This window comes from Panthera uncia, chromosome B4, assembly GCF_023721935.1.
Source record: "Panthera uncia isolate 11264 chromosome B4, Puncia_PCG_1.0, whole genome shotgun sequence".
Lineage (NCBI taxonomy): Eukaryota > Metazoa > Chordata > Mammalia > Carnivora > Felidae > Panthera > Panthera uncia.
In genome coordinates this window covers 77,558,489-77,570,585 of record NC_064809.1, presented here as the reverse complement: position 1 = coordinate 77,570,585, position 12,097 = coordinate 77,558,489, and the positions used below count along the sequence as shown (strand labels likewise).

The window sequence follows — 12,097 nt, the reverse complement described above, 5'->3', positions numbered from 1 at the left end:
ACATGAGAAAAAAATTTAATATAGTCTTTCCATTTGATGCTTTACCTAAAATCGTCCCAAGGCTGTCTTCTCATAATTCAACTGCTGGTGCAAACATGTTCCTTCTTCAAAGAGGCCTTCTCGACACCAGGAGTAAAAGTTGCTTCCCCACCTCCCCACTTTCTGTTTCATTACCCTGAAAGCACTCTTCACTACTGAAATATTTGTGTTTATTGGGTTATTAACTGTCTCCCCTTCCCCACAAAGATATAACTTCTACCAGAGCCGGGACTTGGTCTGTCTGCTCATCTCCCCAAGCCTAGAACAGTGCCTTGCACATACTATGTCCTGTTAAGTATTTGTTGAAATACTTACTGAATAATATAGTGTTCTTTAATTCCCAGTGCTATATATTTTATCTCACTTGATCATTACAACTCTTTGAGTAAAATGGGATTACTAGCCCCAGAGTAAAGAGATTCAGAGAATCATCTCGCTGGAAGTCACAGGCTAACTAAATAACAGGGTTAGGACTGCTTAGGTAGGTGGCTTGTTTTTTCCAATACATTCACTCCAGTTCTAGGGCTAAGGGCATTTCACACTACTTTCCATTTAAGGAAGTGATAACTCTGGAGGAGAGTAGAAACAACCTGCACATTTATTTATAAGTCGCCAGTTCCCTTACCATCCCCACCCCTTATGCAGTCACACACATAGCAGAGTTATGGCCACACTATTATTCTAAGTGCAAAGAAGAAAATGCAATTACTCAACTGTTTGGCAACCTGAATCCCCTTGTGTATCCGCCTCAAGTCCCTCCCCGCCCCCTTTTTCTTTTAAAACAGCTTCATTTAGGTATAATCTTTCATTTTTCTTTTTTTCAAGTTTATTTTGAGAGAGAGAGAGAGAGAGAGAGAGAGAGAGCGAGCATCCCAATCAGGCTCCGTCTCTCGGCTGGAGCTCATAGCCCAAATCAAGAGTCTGATGCTGAATCAACTGAGCCACCCAGGTACCCCAAAACTCTTGTTATTCAAGTGTGCTCCTTTAGCGGCCAAGGGAGGGGAAACCAAAGTGCGCTCCTTTTAAATAATCTCATTCCCTAGTATGTTTACTTGAATATACACTTTTGAGTTTATTTATTTAAGGGATCGCTATACCCCAGGTGGGGCTTGAACTCATGACCTTAAGATCAAGAATCGCATCCTCTTCTACCAGGCGCCCCTTTACGCTACCTTTTGGATCTCCACCACTACAGGCATCTGGAAGGATTCCCTTTCCCTTTCGTTTTACCCCTATATTCCACAGCCAAACACGTGTAACCTGTGTGTACCGAATTCGCTCAGCCTCTCTCCCCAGTCGAGCCCGACCCACCGAAAGCCCGGCCCCTTCTTTTTTCCGGAGCCCCGCCTTTCGGCCCCTTTCCAACTTAGGTCCTACGGATCTCGCCCTTCCTCCCCCAGCACCCCCCACATCTCGCGAGAGGTGAGAGCCCCTGGCCGGACGAGAAGAAAGTATCTGCTCCGCTGAGGGGGGAAAGAAGGAGCTGGAGACAGATTGTGGGACCGAACGCGGGCGGGCGGGAGGCGACGGAGCTACCAGCGGGTGAGTTCTTTTAACATTAACTAGTCCATGATCTGGCAGAGTCTCCCTTTCAACTCTGGCCAGTCCCAGTGTCCCAGGCCGGGGTCTCCCCTCCCAGTCTGTGTTGGACGGGGGCGCTGAGGCGGTGGCCGGGCCCAGTCTGAGGAAGTGGGTGGGGCATGGGCTAACGCCGACCAATAAAAGAGAAGGAAGCTACGATTGGCGGCGATGAACACTAATGAGAGATCGTCCTTACCTTGCGGAGTGCCGCCCCTCTTCTCTCCCTCCTACCGCCTCCTTCCTTTGGGGGGGAAGGCGGGGCCAGAGGCCTGAAGTGTGGGGAGAACTTGGGGTAAGTAGCCCCGGGGGGCACAGGGCGTGGCAAGGAGAGGGGAGTTGAATCCTGAGGGAATGGAAGTCTGGTAGAGCCTAATGGGAGGATCAGGGGATGGAGTGGAACGGGAGGAAGGGGAAGGGTACTAAATTGGTTGAAGACCCAGGCTTATCAAAGAGTGGTGTTAGGAGCTTGGCATTGGAAGAGCCAGGGGTAATAGGCAGGAGATAGGGAGAGTAGGTGAAAACATGGCACTGGGTTTGGTTGGAAAGATAGGTAGGAGTAAATCATTGGAAATGGGAGTCCTGGCATTTCGACAGCATTATGAAAAAGCATAGGGACAGGATTTCAGAGAGAAAGTCTGAATTTGGAGAAGATTCAGTGAATGAGTTTAGGAAGTTAATAGGGGTGGACTTAGTAGTCAAAAAGCATCGGTTTTGAGAAGGGTGTAGGAATTCAGAGGGGGTAAAGGAGGTGGTGTTTGGAAACGAGACAGCTGATAGATAACGTTTTTAGCCTAGGTAACAGAAGCAGCCTAGGATATTGATTCGGGGCATTTGGTGTATAGGGCACCTAGTCTGGTGACCAGCTTGCAAGAATAGTGGGATAGGGGTACAGGAGGAGAAAAATAGAACAATTTCATCACTTCTATTGTGATTTCCTTTCTCTCTCTCTTCCTTTTCCTACACTCATATCTTCCTAAACTCAGGGATGGGGGCTTGGGACTTAAGCAGCCCAAGTTGGAGCCCCATTGGGAGTCATATGTTGCTCTGAATTGCTTGTTATGTTCTCTGACTGGGGTGTTTACTACCCAGGGCACCTCCTACCCAGATTGCCGCGTTGCTACTTTCCTAACTTTAAAAGTTTGTTTTCTACTTAATAGAGGAGTATTTTAGTATCTCCGACGGTTGTGTCCTAGTAAGTGTAGGGTTGTGGGGGTCTGCAGAGCTTTCTGGGCAAGCTCGCTTGATTCTTATGTTTAAAAACTTTGCAGTAGTATAAGTAAAGTAATTCTTATAAAGACATCGGTCTTTCCAGTTCTTGTAAGCACAGAAAAATATACTAAATTGAAGTTTGTTTTGTTAAATGTCGTATCCACTTATATTCTTGAAGAGTTGTTAAATGGATGGTTGTAGTTAGTTTTCATTAGCTTATATATTTTAAATGGTATAAATAAGATGGGCATGTATTTCAGGAAAGTGAAAAAAATTCAGTTTCTTCCTTTGTGTCTAGACTCAGAAGCTAAAGATATGTCATAATATCTTAGGGCAAGTGTTGAGGAAATCAAACACAATTTGTACTTAAACATGGAGGATGTAAGGTAAGTGGAGACTATTGCGAAATGTAACATGTCTGTAAGAAAAGAAGCTAAAGAAAAGTTTGGCAGCTATACTAAGTAGTCTTACCAGTTCTTAATTCTGTACAGCAAAGGGACAAGCCTTTGCCCTTTGTTTGATAGTTGTGTATTTAATAATGGATTGAACCAATGCAGCCAATTAATTAATAACTTCTTCTCTATTGCATAGATTTGTCTTTTCCATCCTACTCTTCTCCTTTTACTTTTGAGAAGCAAAATAATGTCTGAAATGCCGGTAAAGCTGTTACATAAAGAGAAACTGGAGTGTGTTGCTTTGTATTAACCTTCGGTTTTCAGGGACCATTTGAAGCTTTTTCTCCTGGCCAGAAAGTTGCCCCTACAACACATTAAGACTAATTAATTACTGACACTTTGGCATTAATTACTGAATTGGGTTCCGGTATTTCACATTTACAGCAGTTCTGTTGGGCATTCAGACGTCTTTGCGGTTTGCCTGACAGCAGCACAAAAAAATATACAGTGAAGAAGCAAAGTCCCTTGTTTTATTCTCCCATCCTAGAATTTGTGATGGCTTTAACTTGGGCACTATTAAATGCAAGATTCTTTTTTCCTTCATTAGTGTTAACACCTAGCAGAAAGCTAGAGAGTGCTAATATTCCTCATCTTTAAGCTTGTGGATCAAAGGTTACATCCTGTGATGTTTCGGTGTTGTAATTTTTAAGCATTTTGGTTTACCATTGCTTTTAAATGTTCACGGATACTGCTCTTGTACCTCCTTTCTCTTTCCTCTCCCGCTTCCAAAATGAAAATTGTTTTTTTCAACCAACTCTTAAGCTATACTGCTTTGCCTCAAGTAAAGTCCCTGGCTCTGCCTGAACACAGCTGCTCTGAAGTTCTCACAAGTTACTGTTTTGTACATGTCAAGACTGAGTTTTTCCTAGGCTTCAGTAGGAGGGAGTCAGTGTTCAAGCAGCCTCATCCACGCCTGATAAGGAGGAGTCTTCTCCTTGCAAGGAAGTTTTAGGTGGAGCAAATAGCATTGCCTTGTACATGCATAACAAAGACAGCTCTCTTCTTGAGACTAGTTGGCAGGCTGGCATATAATTGTCCCTTATCCCTTGATAAAGGTACTAAAGTTAAGATGCAGATGTTGTTTCTTTGAGAAAAACAAATGCAGCATTCATTAAGAAAGAAGAAGCATTAATTTCTTTTGTTGTTGGTTTCTCTGAAAATGGTATTATGATTTTAGAGTTCATGAAAAAGTCTTCCATCGGGGTACCTGGCTGGCTCAGTCGGTGTAGCTTGCAACTTTTGATCTTGGGGTCATGAGTTCGAGCCCCATGTTGGGTGTAGAGAGAGAATACTAAAAAAATAAATAAATAAACTTTAAAAAAGAGAAAAGGTCTTCCACCTATTTAGAAACATGTCAAGGAAAACAATTTTTAAGCATCCGGTTTTTGAATTTTGTCTTCCTGCAGCAGGCTTCTTTGGGGATCAATATATTCATGAAATGTGAAAATACATTATATTTGGAATCCCTGGTAGTTGGGTCTTTTCACTTCCTAATGTTATAAGGAAGAGGTCCCCACTTCACAGATACCCTATCCCATTATTGGAGGTCTACTTTTAGAACATTCTTGGGGCGCCTGGGTGGCTCAGTCGGTTGGGCGGCCGACTTCGGCTCACGTCATGATCTTGTGGTCTGTGAGTTCGAGCCCTGCGTCGGGCTCTGTGCTGACAGCTCAGAGCCTGGAGCCTGTTTCGGATTCTGTGTCTCTCTCTCTCTGACCCTCCCCCGTTCATGCTCTGTCTCTCTCTGTCTCAAAAATAAATAAACGTTAAAAAAAATTTTTTTTAAATAAAAAAAGAACATTCTTTACATTGTGCTGAAGCTCTGTAGTTCTGCCATTTGCAGCTACAATAAATAAACCTAATTATTTGTCAACATGGTAGCCCTTCAAATATTTGAGGACGGTTATGTCCCATGAAGAGAGGCTTCTCTTACTGGGATAGATATCCCAAGTTATTTCAGCCATTCCTCAAATGACCATTTTTAATAAAGTTCATGTTGCTCATCAACTCGGTTGCCTGAATCTTTAGGGTTTCTTATCTAGAACTGAAATAATGACATCTCAGGTATAATCTGATCAATACATAGTACAAGGGAGAGTATGGCCTCTTTTCTGCTGCACTTGGTAGCTCTGTTCTTAAAGTCTAAGATCGCATTGATTTGTGTAATTTTTTACATGTAATTGATGACCTTACATTTATCCTTGTTATTGTCATCTTGTTAGTTTGTGTTTATTGTTTTAGCTTAATAATGTTATTTAGCCTCTTGGCCATTCCTCGTGTCATATTCTCATATTTGTATCATTGATAGATAAATTTGATAAGCAAGACATAAACATGACCCCTATGTGTTTGTTTTAGGTCACTGGTAAAAATAAGTAAGAGTGGAGTGATGCTGTGTAAATCAGCACTCCATTAATCAACCTTTCGGGTAAAACTCAATTGTGAATCCACCTACTGTTTTATGTTCTTAACCTACATTTCCTGTGAAATATGAAGAGGTATCTTGTTGAAATCTAAATATATTGTCTCTGACCTATCCCTGAGCTCCTAGGCTAGTGACCTGTTAAAAAATGAAATGAAGTTAGGGGCTCCTGGGCTCAATTAAGCGTCCGACTTCAGCTCGGGTCATGATCTCAGGGTTTAGTTCTTGATTTCGAGCCCCACATTGGGCTCTGTGCTGACAGCTCAGAGCCAGGAGCCTGCTTTGGATTCTATGTCTCCCTCTCTCTGCTCCCTCCCCGCTCACGTTCTCTCCCTCTCTCATCTCTCAAAAATAAACATTGAAAAAAAAAAAAAAAAAAAAGAAATGAAGTTAAACATTAGTTGCTACCTAGCTATGTTACGCTAGTGTTTATAGATCACTAGATTACTTGCCGGTTGTTCATAAGCCATCTATTTAATAATTCCCCTATTTTGGGGGCGCCTGGGTGGCTGAGTCTGTTGAACGTCCGACTTCGGCTTGGGTCATGATCTCATCATTCGTGGGTTCGAGCCCCACATCAGGCTCTGTGCTGGCACCTCAGAGCCTGGAGCCTTTTTCGAATTCTATGTCTCCCTCTCTCTCTTCCCTTCCCCTGCTCATGCTCTATCTCTCTCTCTCTCAAAAATAAATAAACATTAAAAAAAATAATAATTCCCCTATTTTTTAGCTGTAATTTTCCTCCCATTTCGAACATTGCTGGTCCTGCTTTATTTATTTTTTTTTTACTTTTTCTTTATTTTTTAAACAATTCTAGAATGATTAACAGTGTTTCTTCATAGTTGGATGTTTTTTGTCATCAGGTGAAATTCTGTTTTAGAAACTTTTAGGAAGGAAAAAAAAAGAAACTTTTAAGAAGAAATGTCATTCCCTCAACATTTTATTCATTTATTCATTTATTTATTTTTAAGTATTTATTTTTGAGAGAGAAAAAGAAAGAGAGAGAAAATCCCAAGCAGGCTTCACACTCCGCACTGAGTCCAACGTAGGGCTTGGTCCCAGGACTGTGAGATCATGACCTGAACCGAAATCAAGAGTCAGTTGGACGCTTAACCAACTGAGCCACCCAGGCACCCCATTCCCTCAACATTTTAAGTTACGTATTAAAAAATTAAACTTTTGCCCATGTAACAGTTATATTGTAGCTGCCCCATAATATTGATACCTCCAAATTAGACCTAAGTTTTCATTTTCTGTTTGGAATAAAAACCTATACCACCTGTAAGAAAATACATACACACACACACACACACACACACACACACACACAAAATTGACATTTATAATTACAGTTTATTGATGTGGTGGGCTAAGTTTGCCATGTTCTGTGCTGTAGGTAAAATTGTGCTAGCAATAAGCCAGAAATCAGAAGACATCTCTCTAGGGACTAAAGACGATGTTGGCAGCCAACAACTTTCCTGTGTGTTAATTTTAGACCTGATAGTTGAATTTATGTTTGAGCAGTTTTAGCTGATAAATGCATTTTTTAAAGCACCTTCCTCTTTTGGGGTTTTAATTTTTACTTTCACTTTTAGAAAATTGCAAATTGTGAATGGAAATGTCTGTGCAGAATAAAGTAGCATGCCATTAGGGACAGGATGCATCTTCTTTTGATAGCTTCTCATCCATCTGAGATTGTTAAGTTACGAATTCTCCTGGAAAGCAGAAGGATGGACTTGACGACCCCTCAAGGTCCTTTCCAGTCCACACATTCATAAATAGAAACTCAGATCAAAGAACTTACTGTTGAAGAATCAGGAAGAAAAATAGAGTGTAAAGAAAATGAAATTGAAATGGTTCTACTGACCCAGTGGGAATGGCTAAACAAAAAGTAAGGAACATAAATGACAAGAAATAACTCCTTTGAGCAAAAACACCAGAAAACAAAACAAAACAAAACAAAACAAAACAAAAACCCAAAAAACAAAAGTCAACAACAACAAATATTTTGCATTGGGGTCATTTCATGTCTTTAAATATTTCATCATGATACTTTCTTTCCAAAATTTCCCTGGTGGACACTTTGTATTGAAAGAATGTTTTTTTTTTTTTCTTTCCTTAAGTCATAGTATTTTGTTTCCTTTCCTTCTCTTGTTTATCCTTTTGTTTAGAAACTTTTTTTGGTGGGGGAAGGATTTGAATAATATACCCACTGCCTGTATACAATGAAGAAGATTCAGTTTAGTTTTGAAAGTAAATGTATACTGCTTGGCTTCCTTAGAGAGGAAGGATGAGTGTTATATTTAAGGAAAAATTTTATGAAAAGACCAGTTTGTTATGTAGTTTTTAAAGCTTTGTAAGCAGACACCTAGGAAAGATTCCCAACTAAGGCAACTGTGAGTTACTACATTAGTATTGTGAAGGGTATAAGAACACTTAGTAGGAGAACAAAACTCATTAGAGACTCACAACTTCACTTTGTTAGCTTTTTCTCATTTTTTGGTGATTTTAATTCTAAATGTTCTCATACATTTGAAACCCAAGCATGTATAGAATTTCTCTTTTGGGGGTACCTGGCTGGCTCAGTTGTAGAGCATGAGACTCTTGGTCTTGGGGTTATGAGTTCGAGCTCCACGTTGGAGGTAGAGTTTAGTTAATAAAAAAAGGTTTCCCTTTTCTATTCAGTACTGCATTTATCCTTAATAAATGTCAATTTATGAAGGTCTAACAAGAGCCATGATTTAGCTTAAAAAGTCACTTTTTGTGAGCTTGTGGCTTGGGCCTCTGTGGGACATTGTTTTGACATAGCCCCACCTTCTCACAAAATGCAACTTGTTTTGAGTAGAATTACCTATTAATATCTTCTTATCTGGTATAGTGCTTTTTGCTGACATAATGGACAAAGGAGATTTATATGCTAAATTGGTCATACTGTATTTGGGGCTTAAAATTTACAATGTGGTAGAAAAATTACATTTTTTTCACATTAAAAAATAGTGTAATCATTCTTTTTGAATACGAATATGCCTGACTATATTATAAAAACAGGATGATTTATTGGATAGAACATATGACTGCTATAAATGATTTGTGTTGGCACCAAGTTTCTTGCCAGTAATGTTTATTTAAGCTTTATCAAACTTGAGTGACACCATGTTGGTTTTATTTAACATGGTTTTTCTGGTATTTCTGATACTAACTTGTCTCCTGTAGCACCATTTTCTTTATTGTTTTAAGTTATGGGCAAGCAGTAGTTTGTTGATATTTTATACATCTGTGTTTGGGACTGTTGAAAGACAATCAGTGAACATTAGAATACCCCAAACAGATCACCGTGTTGCCAGTCTGTGGACAGTCTTAGAAAATAGATACCCCCCCCACCCCCACCCCCTGGACAGTTTCTAACCATTGCCATGATTGTCATCATGAGGTAACTGTAGCAATTTCTTATCTAGGACCAACCTCATACTGGAGTTTAATGTTAAAGTCTATCAGGTTTGTTGTTGTTTGCAGTCTGTTTAAATTAAGTCCATAAAAAAAAAATAGTAAGTTCATGAAGATGTTAAATTTATCCTTAAAGATTAGTATTTTGGGGCGCCTGGGTGGCTCAGTTAAGTGTTTGACTTTGGCTCAGGTCATGATGTTGTGGTTCGTAGGTTCCAGCCCTGCATCAGGCTCTGCACTGACAGCTCAGAGCCTGGAGCCTGCTTCAGATTCTGTGTCTCCTTCTCTCTCTGTCCCTACCCCACTTGAACACTCTCTCTCTCTCTCTCTCTCTCTCTCTCTCTCCCAAAAATAAATAAACATTTAAAAAAGTTAAAAGATTAGTGTTTTGGGGTTGACTGGTGTTGGTTTATTGTTTTAGTGATGATACTTTATCTGAAAATGAGTAGGAAAAAACACAAAACACAACATTAGATTTAAAAAAAATTTTTTTAATGTTTATTTATTTTTTGAGAGAGACAGAGTATGAGTGGGGGAGGGGCAGAGAGAGAGAGGGAGACACAGAATCCGAAGCAGGCTCCAGGCTCCAAGCTGTCAGCACAGAGCCCGACGCGGGGCTCGAACTCACAAGCTGTGAGATCATGACCTGAGCCGAAGTCAGATGCTTAACCAACTGAGCCACCCAGGCGCCCCCAACATTAGATTTTTGACAGCTTACCATTTTCCAGGAATTTTTCAACTCCTAAAATGCATATTGAAGCCAAACATAAATAGGTATAATGTTCTCTAGTTATTTCTAACTCTGCTTCCTGCTTAGCAAGTTGTTGCTTCTTTGTCTTTGCTTTATTAACTTTTCTGAGGATAGCTCAGAATAGTTCCTTGAATCCTCCAAAAGCCTAGAGAGACTTAAAAAAAAAAATTCTAGTCAAGTAGTTGCCTATATGAAGCTGCTTCCAGATAGGTTCTAAGCTTTGGCCATGTGTTGCCTAACTTATGATTCAGCCTAATTCTCACTCCCATCTGTTTTCAGTCATTTGCTACAAAACTATTTGGTCTATTTAAGCTGGCTCCTTTTTTTTGAAACCTGTCCCTGCATGTCAGAGCTCGAAATCCAGAAATTAATTTTAACCTTCTCTTTGATCAGTCCAGGGTATTCTACTGTTTGTGTATTTCTTAAAGCAATGGGTTTCAAACTGCTTTTGGTCTCAGCACCTATCCCTTTATACTCTACAATTGTTGGGGACTCCAAAGGGCTTTGGTTTGTCTTGGTTATATCTATTGATATTGAACATACTAGAAATTACAATGGAGCAGTTGAAAAAATATTTATTTTATTTTATTTTTAAATGTGTTTTATTTATTTATTTTTAGAGAGAGAGTGCATGAGAGAGTGGAGGGCGGGAGGGGCAGAGAGGAGAGAGAATCCCAAGCAGGCCCCATGCTCAGCACGGAGTCCTGTGCGAAGCTCCATCCCATAACCCTGGGACCATGACCTGATCCGAAATCAGAAGTTGGGCATTCAACCAACTGAGTCATCCAGGCACCGCGAAAAAATATTACTTTAAAATGATAGCATAAATAACTGTATTATAGTGTCAAAAAAATTTAGGGGAAGGGCTTCAGATCTCTTTAACATCTGGCTTAATAGAAAACAGCTGGATTCTTATATCTGCTTCTGCATCCAGTCTGTTACAATATGTTGTTTTGGTTGAAGTATATGAGGATAACCTGGGCTCACACTGATACTTGATAGGAAAAGGAAAGATTCTTTTCAGATAGTTGTAGATAGTCTTTCCTTGATACTATACCAGAATCCAAAATGTGGTAGTTTCTTAAAGGTTAGCTGTTGTGTAGAATCTAAAACCACCTGTGAACTTTTAATACTTTATTATGTTAAAATGAATTAGCCTATCTTGCCCTTTAAACAGATGGTTTACCCATCTATGACTTGAACGGCCCTCTGAAAGGGTCTCAGGGATCTATGGGCATCCCTGCACCCCACTTTGAGAACTGCTGTCTGATAGTACCAAACTGGAAAAATACACGCGTTTACTATGTGGAAGAACTAAACTTTCCAACCACTTTAGTGCCTCTCAAATGCTGGGTTACTGACCATTTGCATTGGGATTACCCAGGGTGTTTTTTTAAGTGTAGATTCTTGGGTCCCAAAGCCAAGAGAATCCAGGAGGCATAGGAATCAGCATTTTTCAAGGTGCCCAGGTGAATATGCTAAAGATTGAGAACTATAGAGCTAGATTAATTAATCTTATTTTAAGAAAACCTAATTTCTGGGGTGCCTGGCTGGCTCAAGCAGAAGAGCATAGGACTCTTGATCTTAGAGTTGTGAATCTGAGCCCCATGTTGGGTGTAGAGATTACTTAAAAAAAAAAAAAAAGAAAAGAAAAAAGAAAACCTAATTTCTAAAATTTGTAGTCAAATAAAAAGGAATTGGTTAAATAGTCACATTATAAAAGTTCTTATTAATTAACACATATACTCTGACATTTCTTATAATTGGGATCTCCTAATTAAGCATGTACTTTAATTAATAATAGTTATTTATGAATATCAAGAGTTTGCAAACTAAGACCAGAGAGTAAATATGTTAGGCTCTGCAGGCGTGAGGTCTGTGTTGTAAGTACTCAACTCTGCCATTGTAGCACGAAAGTAGCCATAGACAACATGCAAAGGATAAGCTTGGTTGTTTGCCCTTCAAACTTTTTTTTATGGACACTAAAATTTGAACGTCATGTATCGTTTAATTATGATGATTATTTTAATGTTTATTTTTGAGAGACAAAGAGAGACAGAGCACAATTAAGGGAGGGGCAGAGAGAGGGAGACACACAACCTGAAGCAGGCTCCCAGGCTCTGAGCTGTCAGCACAGAGCCCAGTGTGGGGCTCGAACTCACGGACCGTGAGATCATGAACTGAGCTAAAGTCAAACGT

General features: G+C 39.9%; 1 protein-coding gene across 5 annotated transcripts in view; it reads left to right on the top strand.

Moving 5' to 3' along the window:
• The first annotated feature begins 1,110 nt into the window (after nucleotides 1-1,110).
• The window catches only part of LOC125919129 (cyclic AMP-dependent transcription factor ATF-7), a 90,067-nt gene continuing 79,080 nt past the window's right edge, over nucleotides 1,111-12,097 (top strand). For 2 of the 5 annotated variants that reach the window (XR_007456674.1, XM_049625613.1), the window contains exon 1: nucleotides 1,111-1,581. The gene's annotated coding sequence lies outside the window, so the exon portion shown is untranslated. The other 3 variants (XM_049625618.1, XM_049625615.1, XM_049625616.1) reach the window with 2 other exon arrangements.